Source organism: Grammomys surdaster, unplaced genomic scaffold (genome assembly GCF_004785775.1).
Source record: "Grammomys surdaster isolate TR1022 unplaced genomic scaffold, NIH_TR_1.0 174, whole genome shotgun sequence".
NCBI classification, from domain to species: Eukaryota; Metazoa; Chordata; class Mammalia; order Rodentia; family Muridae; genus Grammomys; species Grammomys surdaster.
The window spans coordinates 4,472,765-4,485,056 of record NW_021604622.1 but is presented as its reverse complement, the minus strand read 5'-3'; the positions used below and the strand labels follow the sequence as shown (position 1 = coordinate 4,485,056).

General features: G+C 43.7%; 1 non-coding gene across 1 annotated transcript; it reads right to left on the bottom strand.

Moving 5' to 3' along the window:
- Positions 1-8,129: 8,129 nt before the first annotated feature.
- Positions 8,130-8,235, bottom strand: LOC114621439. The gene has a single exon (XR_003711421.1). It is a non-coding gene; the product is annotated as a U6 spliceosomal RNA (small nuclear RNA).
- Between the last annotated feature and the right edge of the window lie 4,057 nt (positions 8,236-12,292).

Genomic DNA, 12,292 nt, shown 5'->3' with positions numbered 1-12,292 from the left:
AACACACCTTCAAATAAGGTTAACCTACTCCAATGAGTAGGTTATGTCTGTGGAACCTGGAAATTTTCTTCATATAATTTAAACTTTCTACTTAATCTGGGCGAGAATAGGGAAATGTGGGCAGAGAAGAGAGTCCTAGAAGAAGAAAGTAATAAAAGGAGATGTGAATACATGTGGCTGATTCCAGTTATTGAGCTAGCAATTCCCAGTATGCTGTGCTCTTTGACCTGTACAAGGCATCATTGTCAAACCTGCTCGCCAGCAAGAGCATCCACCTCCCCTCAAGCACTGTCATCCACAAGCAGCTAACTTTGTACAAAAGGGATGGCAGATGCAAAGTTTCTGTATAAAAACTATGATAGCCCCAGACTCTCTGGCAAGGCCTTTGCCTTGCCAGCAAATAAAACACAAAGCTACAGCTGCCAAAGCCCTCTAGACAGAGCCTAACTGAGAGGGCCCTCAGTACATCTGCTTCTTTGTCCCTGAGCAAGCATTTGATGATGACTTTCAGGGCATTTTAATCCTTTGATGGTCTAATAGTCCTGTCCTTAGAGACATTTAGCAAACCTTCTCCTTGCCAGGAATCCCATTACAGAGCAGCCCCGTAGCCTTGTTGAAGGAGCCTGAAGCTTTCTTTCTGATGTTCCTGTTTTAAGGGGACAAGTACTTCAAATGTGATTTTTTTAAAAATCATATATGTATCTTTTTTTTCTGTGCTTGCTTAGTTTGGACTGATGTTTGGACTCAGGTACAGAGAATTTCAGCAAGATGATGCTAAGAAACATTAGCATCGAAATGTAGCGGGATATTTTTCCCGGAAAATTGGGAGGAGCTAAGGTGGGAGGAGTGAGGAGAGGAAGAGGAGGAGTAAGGAAAGGAAGAGAAGAAGGAAGAGGAGGAACTAAGGGAGAGAGCACCAGGGAGAAGGGAACATGGAAGCAGACGTGAGCCTGTCTCTAGCAGTCAAAGGTAGTTGATATATCTAGGTTGGGTATTGGGTTACACCTCTGATTGTGTGGACATCTTGTTATAAAACCTTTGGATAATCTAAGCATTAGAGTCTCACTCCTACTGGGCTTGCATGGATGGCAGGATGGTCTGGGCACAGCCTAGCCTTGTGCAGACACTGTAGAAGATTGGCAGAGCCATCTCCCATGCTGGCGTCTTGTGGGTGCCAGGGCCGATGTCTCTGGTTGCCTGAGGGGACAGCATACCACTGCTGCTTGTGGCCGCAGGCCTAAGCTAGTCGGGAACATGGCTGCTGATTGAGAAAAGCCAGATTGAATGCCGCCATTTTAAATATCTCTCACAACATAGGGAAAAGCTCTTCTGGTGATTTCAATGAAAATGGTTACCATAGGCTTATAAGGAGTTTACTATTAGTAGGTGTGGTCTTGTTGGAGGAAATGTGTCACTAGGGGCCTTTGAGATCTCAGAAGCTCAAACCAAGCCAAGTGGCTCATTGTTTCTTCCTGCTTCCTGCCAATCCAGACGTAGAACTCTCAGCTCCTTCTCCAGCACTGTATCTGCCTCCATGCTGCCATGCTTCCATCTGTGATGATAATGGCCTAAACCTCTGAACTGAAAAGCAGCCCTGATGAAATATTTTTCTTTGTAAGAGTTGCCTTGTTCATGTGTTCTCCTCACAGCAATAGAAACCCTAACGAAGACAGATGGTGAGAGGATAAAGAGAAGGTAATGGATGAGCTAGATACGCTCAAGCCAATTTTTTTGTGAGTAATCAGAGTTAAGCCCACTTGGGATGCAAGGGACCAGTGGGAATAGCTGCCTCTAAGTTATCAAACCCATTGGTTATCAAACTCATTGGTCACTGGTTGAAAGCTGGCCGGGAAGATGGAATTAGTTTTCACATACTCCTCACTTGCTAAAAGAAATCCCTGGGCTATGAGAATTCCCACAGAATGGCAAGGACAACATGGGATGGGGTAGATCCCCAGTGCGAGCCCTGGTTCCCGTGCTCAACCCCCTATCTATGACTGGAGGTTCTGCTCTTTGTATCTGTACATTTAGGCCTCCCTGTCTCCTACAGCTTGGCTGTTGGTGATATGCACATACATATGCCCTTTGCAAGAGCTCTCTGCAAACTTGCCGTGCTGATTCTGTGTGCAGCCACCCACATCAACATGGAGAGTTAGATCTCACCAGCTGACCAGCACATGCTTCTGCTTTTCTTCTCAAAGTTCTTCAAATAGCCACTGTCTTAGCCAGGGGCCTCTGGCTATGCATGGACACCATGACCACAGCAACACTGTTTTTCCTAACTTTTATTATTTTATTTATTTACATTTCCGTCATTGCACCCCCACCCCATGTTGCTCCCTCCTCCCACAGTTCCTCATCCCATTCCTCCTCCTCCCTTGCCTCCAAGAGGGTGCTCCCCATCACCACCAAACCTCCCCCTTCCCTGGGGCCTCAAGTCTCTCGAGGAAGAAGTACATCTTTTCTCACTAAGGCCAGACCAGGCAGACCTTTGCTATATTTATGCCAGGGGCCTCAGACCGGCCCTTCTATGCTCCTGGTTGGTGGCTCAGTCTCTGGGAGCTCCTGGGGGTTAGTTGAGACTGCTGGTCTTCCTATGAGGCCTCTCTCCCCTTCAGCTTCTTCAGTCCTTCCCCTGATTCAACCATAGGCGTCTCCAACTTCAGTTCAATGGTTGGGTATAAGTATCTGCTTCTGTCTCAGTCAGCTGCTGGTAGGACTTCTCAGGAGCCAGCTGTGCCAGCAGTTGGTAAGCACATCATATCATCAGTAATAGTGTTAGCCTTTGGTACCCTCCCATGAGATGGAGCCCACGTTGGGCCAGTCATTGGACTGCCTTTCCTTCAGTCTGTTCCTTATTTTTGTCCCTACAATTCTTTTAGACAAGAACAGTTCTGAGTCAAAAATTTTGACTGTGGATTAGTAACCTTGATCCTCTGCTTGAGGCCCTGTCTATCTACTGGAGGTCAGCTCTTCGAGTTCCCTCTCCCCAATGTTGAGGTGACTAAGGTCATCACCATTAGAGTCTCTCACCTCCCGGGTCTCTGGTACTTTCTAGAGGGTCTCCCCCTCCCACCCACCACTCTATGCTGCTTATCTCCATTCATTTTCTCGGCCCTCTGCACTTCTATCTTGGCCAGCCCCCCCCCCATACCTGACCCTGGTCCCCTTTTCCCTTCCTCCTCCCCTCTGCCTTCCATGATTATTTCCTTCCCCTTCTAAGTGGAATTGAAGCATCCTCCCTTGGACCGTTCTACTTGTTACACTTCTTACAATCTGTAGGTTGTGTCCTAGGTATTCTATACTTTTTGGCTAATATCCCCTAATCAGTGAGTATGTATCATGTATGTCTTTTTGGGTCTAGGTTACCCTACTCAGGATGATATTTCCTAGTTCCATCCATCTGCCTGCAAAATTCATTATGTCCTTGTTTTTAATAGCTGAATAGCATTCCATTGTATAAATGAACCACATTTTCTGTATCCATTCTTCAGTTAAGGGACATCTGGGTTGTTTCCAACTTCTGGCTATTATAAATAAAGCTACTATGAACATGGTGGAGCATGTGACCTTGTGATATGGTGGGGCATCTTTTGGGCATCAGTGATATAGCTGTGTCTTCAGGTAGAACTATTTCCAATTTTCTGAGGAACAGGCACAGTAACTCCTATAAAGAAAATCATTTAATTGGGGCTGGCTGACAGTTCAGATGTTTAGTCCATTATAATTATAGATGGAAGTATGGCAGCGTCCAGACAGATATGATGCTAGAGAAGCTGAGATTTCTACGTCTAGATTGTCAGGCAGCAGGAAGAGAGTATCACACTAGGCTCTAAATCTAAAATCTCTGAGACACTGGAGAAATGCCTTAGTAATTAAAAGCACTGACTACTTTTCTAAAGAACCTGGATTCTGTACCAGCACCCACATGTCAGCTAGCAACCATCCATGACAACAGTTCTAAGCATCCAGTGTCCTTTTCTGGCCTCTGTATGCACCAGGCACACAAGTGGTACACAAAAATACATGTAGGCAAAACACAAATACATGTAAGATTAAAAATAGAAATAAAAAATGAACCTCAAATAATTTTAAAATCTAATCTATCCCTGCCTGAGAATAAGTCTTAGACCCACCTCCATCCTCAGGCCCCTTGCTTATATCCTGGATGGAGTGAAGTGGTTCAGAGGCCAAGAAGCAATCAGGCCTTGGCAGGCTTCCCTGTGCACCCTAGAGCATCACATGCACAATGAAGTCTTCACAGTGAGTCTCAAAGGGAACCAAAGAAGGATGCAGAGAGCTTCTGCAGAATTGAAAATGGAGAGGTCCCTGATGGGTGGGGTGTGTCCAGAGAGCATAGTCGCATTCCCCTCCTTCTCCCTTCTCCTCCTCCATATTTCATCCTATGCACCTCTTCCTCGGTATCCTTCAAAACTCACCATAATAAACTAGCAAATGTATTTCCTTGAGTTGTGTGATCTACTCAGAGAAGCTAATCTAGTTCAAGAATGGGGTCAGGCAACCCTAATTTGTAGCTGGTGGGTGACAAACTTGGGCTTGAAACCAGCATCTGAAGTGGGAACAGTCCTGACTGAGCTCTTAGCTGGTGGGATCTGACATCATCACTGGGTAGAAAGGGTCCAGACTGGATTGATTCAGAGCACACACAGCCTATGTCTCCTCCAGTATCAGTTGCTTACTCACAGATGGAAACAAACACCCACACCTTTAGGGTCACAGAGGTAAGAGAGCAGAGGGGGAAATGAGCCATTCCTCTCCCAGCTACTTCCAACAGAAAGCAGAAAGTCCTCAAGCTGATAACTTCAGCTTCCATCTTAAACTGAAAAGAGAGAAAGAGAGAGGGGGGGGAGGGGAAGGGAGGGGAGGGGAGGGGACCGAAGAAAATAGTAAATATCAGAACAAAGGTCAACTAACAGAAAAACAGAGGAGAAAACTCCGTGAAAGCCAGATCTTTGGGGCTTGAAAAAGTCAGTAATACTGACAACTCTCTATCCAGAAAAAACGGAGAAGTAATGGAGAAGGCAGAGATCGCTGTTATAGGACCGTAAGGGTCTGCATCTCCAGATCTATAGATAGTAAACCAACACGTAAGGGTGTGCTGTGTGCCACTCTACAGCAACGATTTCAGCAGCTTCAACTAAACAGGCCGATTCTTTGAAAGCAAGAAACTTATGAACTCATCGGAGGAGGCCAGACCACAGAAAGACTATGTACTATATGATTCTACTTATAGAAGCTGCTAGAAGAGAAACTGATTCGCGTTGCCTGGGGATGTTGGGTGCGCATAGGCTGGGTCAGGAGAGGGAGACAGGGTTGACTGCAAAGGAGCAGGAGGGAAATTCACGGAGGAAGGGATGAATGTGTTCCTTGGGCGCTGATGATTTCACTACAATCAAGTAGTGGATACACACGCCAAAGCGCATTAAACCGCACACTTTAAACAAAGCGTACAGTTTATTTTTAATGTCAATTAGTCCTCATCCAAAATGTGAGGTTTCCTTTGGAGGGTTGTTCTGTAAACTGTGACTCTGTGTTTAAAGTTTGAAGCTGAAGAACGGTCCAGCTTGGTTCAAAACGAAGCCCACTCTAAACTATGCGTATCTGCCGTATTGCATAACTACGGGAGCTCTCTTTTCCCAGGAGGAAATATGAGGTTTGGACAAAGAGGGAGCAGTGAATTAGGGAGAAAAACATGGCTGGAACTTAGCCGGAGCCATCAAAAGTGCCAACGACAGGGAACAACAGCTTCTTTGCCCACTGTCTCCCTGAGCAATGCACAGACTAGAGAGTTGGAACACCCATTTTCTTTGCTTCTGGTCTGAGGCACAAGGACTAACTCCATCCAGCTTGCCAGCTACCCCTCCTTGGCCAGGCCACACGCTCAGCAAGTGGTAGTCCAAGTTACTGTATGCAGAGCCTTTAAGCGGATTGTTCGGGCCCTTACTATGAGCAAGTCAAAGACCTGGGTTTCTCAGCCGTGGACTCAATGACGAACCCGTTTGCGTGTCTAAAGCTGGCAGTGAAAGTGTTGTTTAGTCCTTGAAGGCAATTGAGATGTTCTAACTCGCTTGCGACCCAGCGAATTTTACTCCCCACGATTTTCCCTCCAACCTAAACTTGGCTCAGGTATCCTGCAACCCAGAACCCGGGGTGGTTACAAAACAAGAACCTAAGGTCTGGCACTGTAGGAGCATTTTAATTCCTCTGAGAGTCCTGCCTCCTGCCTCCACCACCCTCCATCCGCCAGTGAGCAGTTTCCTCTCACTGTGGGGAATGCCACCACTCTCTCAGAAATGCCACCACGGTTGCCCTTGGCAATTCTTTCTTGTGCAATGTCCTTTCTCAGGAAGATGAATACAAGCTGTGCATAACTGAATGTCAATCACACCCTCGGTAACCACCAGTCTCATTAAGCAAAGACTAAAGGGACCCCGGGGAGAAATAAATTTGACTGAATCTGGAGTTCAGGGAAGAACCATGAAAGGGGGAGAGACTTCTTCACAAGTAGGGGCAACTTTCAGGCAATCCTCCTTATCCCCAAAGCCCAGCATGCTCATTTCCTGGTAGGAAGTCCATTTTAAATTCTGTCTCTGCCAGTTGACTTCATCAGCAAAACCTCCGATTTGGGACCCAGGAGTAGAAAGAAAAAGGTGGAGGTCTTTGTGTCTCTCTTTAAACTTGAGTCTGCCAAGGGCACCCTGGGTTTTCCTCACCCAGGGATTTTGCTTGCTTTGACCCAATTCTAATTCATAGTGGACCCTCACATAAGTCACCCTCTCCCACAGACTCATTTTCTCCATCTTCTGAGGAATTCTAGACTCTGGGTTTTAATCTTTAAATTTCTATGCTGACAGATTTAGTTAAGGCTATCCTCTGAACTCTGGGCTCTCAGTAAATCAGTCAGAATCTAACAGAAATAACGACTGTCCACGAAGGACAGCCGTACCATTGCAGTTTGTTTGCTATGTCTTACCTCCTGTAACGTTCCTGGGACAGTCTGGCAAAAGAAGCACTCAGTTCGTGCTAGAGGGAGCCACAGTGCAAGGGCATCAGAGATTATTATGTAAGATTAATTCAGAAACAATTGAATAAGACAAGGTCTTGCTGGCCACACTCCAAGAAAACTCTTTTCCATGTATAATGATCAGGCTGCCTTTGAAGTTTCAGAGTCTTAGTAGAAAAAAGAAATCCAATTTTCAATGTTTCACACAGCACTCACTATTTTGCCCTAAATAGATTATCATAGCATTTATCATGGCCCAACTTTATCTGGTATTAATTATTTATAATAACAAAAGCCAAATAGCATAAAGCAAGACATCACTTATCCAGTGTCGAGGAGATCGATCAGTTGGCATTCTTAGGTGCACTGGAAAGATTGACTCTAGCTTGAGTGGAGTTGACAGAGATGGCTTTCTTTCGGGTGCAGTAGGCGTGGCTCTGCTTACCCAGGCATGCACAGGTGGAGGTCAGAGGTCAATGTCAGATGTCTTCTTTATTACCCTCCATTTTGTTTTTTGACATGGGGTACTCACTGAACCTGGAGCGACTAAACTAGCTGGCCAGCAAAGCCCCAAAATCCTGTTCGGCCAGAATTGGGGTTACAGATGCAGCTGCAGCTGGCTTTTGGGTTCTGGAAGTCAGAATGCAGCTCACCATAATTGTGAAACAAAGACTTTTACCCAAAGAGTCACCTCCAAGACCCATGTAACGCCCTTCATTAAGAACATCACTTCAGGCTAGGGATGTTTTTTCCCCTTTAACCTCATGACCTCAGACATTACCCGAAGTACAGCACCAGACTTTTCTCACTATTGCCACCTGTGTAAAGTAAACTTTGTGACTGGCACACCAGTTAACTGAGTCCCATCCCCTTGGACAGTGTTTAGTGAGGTGAAGTATGGAGCAAGATAGGAACTTGGGATCTGCAGGGGAAACAGAAAGCTTCTGTAGGAGATGGATGATTCCAGTCTTGCCCTGGCAACCCACCTTGATTTCAGCTACTACTGCACTAGATAGTTCGGGAAGATCAGACCCACCTCACTGTGGAACCTTTAGCATTCTGCACAGAGCCTTCATACAGAATGCAAACATAATCTGGATTTTGTTTTACTATGGAAAATGTCACAAATTTGTATGTCATCCTTGGGCAGGAGCCACACTAATCCTGTCTGTGTCATCATAACTGAGGAGAAGATACAGTAGAAGATGTAAATACACCAATAACCCTGTCTTCAGGGCGACAGTGTGACTCTACTCTGGGGGATCCAGCAGAATCCAGCTGTGATGCCCACAGTAGCAACTTCCATCTTTGTATCAGGCTTTCCTGCTTTTCTATCTTTATGTCGACCACTCCTTATCCCTAAAATCACCTGCTCTCCTAGGAGTTAGACCCAAAGACTACTGTAATCCTCATATCTGGTTCAGCCATAACAGGAACTTCTGCTTGGAAACCCTGCCTCATGAACTATGTCTATCGACTAGTTCTCTTCCAGAGCTTTGCCTGCATCAAATATTCATGGGGTGAGCAAGGAAATGAATGAGAAGAAACTGCAAACCAGATCTGAATACAGAAGTAGGAACCAAAGCATGATACTAGGGGATGGACCAGAGGCTAGGAGGAGGCAATGTGGGAGCAAGGATGAAGTTCTTGTGACCATCACAGTAAAGACAGATCCAGATTCAGCAAACTGGAGATGACTGTGGCCTCAGATACAGACATTTCAAGGCACTGCTCAGCATCTGACAGTAGAGCCTATATTTATTGATGATATAAGATAAAATCTCCCCTAGGCCATAATAGCCTCAACATTCCAGAATCTGCTTTGGGAATCAGGAAGCTGGTCCAAGACCAGTTCTCTTGAGACAGACAGTCAGGTGGACAAAGCAAATGAAGAGCGCAACAGGGCATCACTCTAGGTAAACATCAGCTATAAAGAATAGCCAAGGGTGAAGAAAGCAGAGCCAACAGGAAAGGCACAAAGATGAAAGATCAGAGACAATGAAAAGGATAGAACCAGTGGGAAATCCATGCGTCGTGTCACTCTTTGGATAATGTTTAACAACCGACTGAAAGACATCCTTATGTCTATGGACTGACCCCTGCTAGTGACATTCTGATAAGCAGGTGTTCTCCATTAGTAATCGGTTTCATTGCTGTAAGAATGGACTTCCTAGGTGAGGCCTTGTTAGAGGAGGTATGTCACTGCCATGGGCTTTGAGGTTTCAAAACCCCATGCCAGACTCGGTCTCCCTTCCCTGCCTGTGGATCAGGGTGTAGCTCTCAACAACTCTTCAGCAACAAACCCACTGCCATGCTTCCTGCCGTGATGATAATAAGTTTCTGAAAGTGTAAGCAAGCCCCCAGTTCAATGCTTTCTCTGATAGGAGTCGCCCTGGTCATGTCTCCTCATAGCAATAGAACACTGACTAAGAGAAGTTTTGTTTCCTTAATTCCTCATATTGATGACTCTGCGCTTATTACTAATGTATTCAAACCGACCACCATTTGGTGCTCCATGGGCAAAATATTTGAAGCCATGGGAGGAATCTTTGTGGTTAGTTTAGTTTGGGGCCCAAGATGAAGAATTTCTAATGTTTTCATATCTTCACAAGTCTTCTTTAGAAACTGAATTTGTGGCTACTTGATCTTAAGACTTTGACCTTCAAACTGAAAAAAAAAAAAGTGTCCCCTACCCTGTATTTTGTGTCAGAGAGGAAATGGTTGGAACTTCCATGCTCCCAAAGTATGGTTCTTGACTTGGTTGTCAAACTCCACACTCGGTTATTGTTTTGTTTTTGTTTTGTTTTGTTTTGTTTTCTCTTCCCAAGATTCTATCTACAGTCCAGTCCTGTTCTGTGCTGGATCACTTCTACCCTAGGCAGGAAGATTTAAAAAGATACAGCCCAGTAAGTCATGATGCCCTACCTAAGCTCATAGGAAGACTTGGGTTTTGTAGGAGCTTGAAGTATATACAATTTCAATCGTCCTTTTTGGGGAAAAAATTACAAAATGATGAATAGAATTAGACATCCATATGTAGGAGCATGAGCAGGTAAAAAAATGTTTTAAGACTTATCCTTATTAGGATCGTGGTTATTCTACCTTATCGTGTTAACTTTCCTTTAATAGTGAATCTGTCAGAGATGCCTATGACCCAGCATCCAAAGTTTATGCCACCCATGGCCACGCATCTGCTTGCCCATTGCTTTCTCCAAGTTCAAGTTTCAAAAAGCATCATTCCACCTTTTTGGAAGTCTTCTTGGCTCTAATTTTATTCTCTAAAGCTTGTCTCCCACAGAGACAATTCATCTTAGATAATCACGTACGTAAAATTCTTCATAGTATTCCAAGTGTACTTAAAATAAGACCCAAGCTCATTATCATAGACAACAAGACTTTGCATAGAGCAGTGGTTCTTGATCTTCCTAATGCTGTGATCCTTTAATGCAGTTCCTCATGTTGCATTGAGCCTAAGTATAAAATTATTTTGTTGCTACTTCATAACTGTAATTTTGCTACTGTTATGAATTGTAACATAAATATCTGATATGCAGGATACTTGATATTTAACCCCTCTGAAAGGATTATCGGATACCCCAAAGAGGTCATGAGTCACAGACTGAGAGCTGCTGTCATAGATCATTCCTTACTCTCCAGATTCATTTTGTACCATTCCCTCTTGCCCTTTTAACCTTTTTTTTTTCCTGTCTCGTTTTGTCCTATGTGTCTACAGTGCTCTGACCCACAACTGGGCCCTTGTCTCTCACATGACAAATCCAATGTTATTTCCTATATTCCTTTTCTTTTGCCATTATAACAAATCACCACAAATTTAATGGTTTGAATGATATTAACGTATTACAAATGTAATACAAATGTACTACAAATATACTACAAATGTAATACAAATGTAATACAAATGTACTACAAATATACTACAAATGTAATACAAATGTAATACAAATGCACAGTTTTAGAGTTCACAAGTCAAAATGGTTCTGACAGGACTGAAGTCAAAAGGTTGGCAGAGCTGTGACCCTTCTGAAGACTCTAGTGGAGAATCTATTTTCTGGACTTTTCAAGATACTGAAAACCTCCCTTATTCTTCGACTCCTTCTTCCCCCTAAAGGTAGGAATGATGAATCAAGTCCTACGATCATTCTGACTTTTGGGGAGCCTTGTAAGTGGGTTGGACTCAGACAGCCTATTGTCTTCCTGTATTAATGACATCCATCATCTCAGAATCCCCCTTAAATTCTCCAGGTTCTGTGCATCAGGATAGGTACATCTTTAGAGGCTCCTACGCTTTGTAACACACATCTACAAGTTCCCAAACACCTAACCTAATGCACTCAGCATTCCTCACTACCATGCTAGTCACCCTCAGTTCCATCATCCACCATTTTCTAAAACAATCCAACCATTTTTAATCTGTCATTTTAAACCGAAGGCGCAAGCTTCCTAAAGACAAAGTGCTTACCTTGTCCATCAGAGCTTGTGCTGTGCCAGCATGCTGACTTAGCATATAGCAAAGACTCCATGAGCAAGCAAATAAAAGAGAGAGTTGGAAATAAGAGGATTGTATTTGCTACTCTATGTGTCGACATCAAAAAAAAAAAAAACACATGGGAAAACAACTTAAGGAAGGATTTATTTTGGTTCACAGTGTGAGAGTCCCTTCATAGTGTCAGAGAGGTCAGGGCAGAGGGAACAGGAGACACCTGGCCACTTGATTTAGTCAAGAAGAAAAATACTATGAATTCTACTGTTTTACTCTTTTCCCCCTTTTTTATTCAGCTAAGGATCCAAGTCCATGGAAATATGCCAACTAGATCTAGTGTGGGTCTTCAAATCTCAATTAATCTAATCTAAAGAATTCCTCACAGACATGCCCAGAGGTTTGTTTCCATGGTAATTCTAAGTGCCATAAAGTTGATAATTAAGATTAATTGTCAAAAGAACCATCTGTTAAAAAAATAAAATAGAATGGTGGTGGTACATACCTTTAATCTCAGCAGTTGAAAGGCAGAGGCAGGCAGATCTCTGAGTTCAAGGCCAGCTTGGTCAACACATCAAGTGTCAGGACGATAGGGCTACACAGAAAAACCTTGTCTCAAAAACTGAAGATAAAAAGATAGATAAAAAAGATAGGTAGGTAGATAGATAGATAGATAGATAGATAAAACAGGTACATTTAAATACTTTACATAGATATTATTATTTTATATTTTATTATATACTTTAGGATTTTTAGGTCAGCTAGCTTAA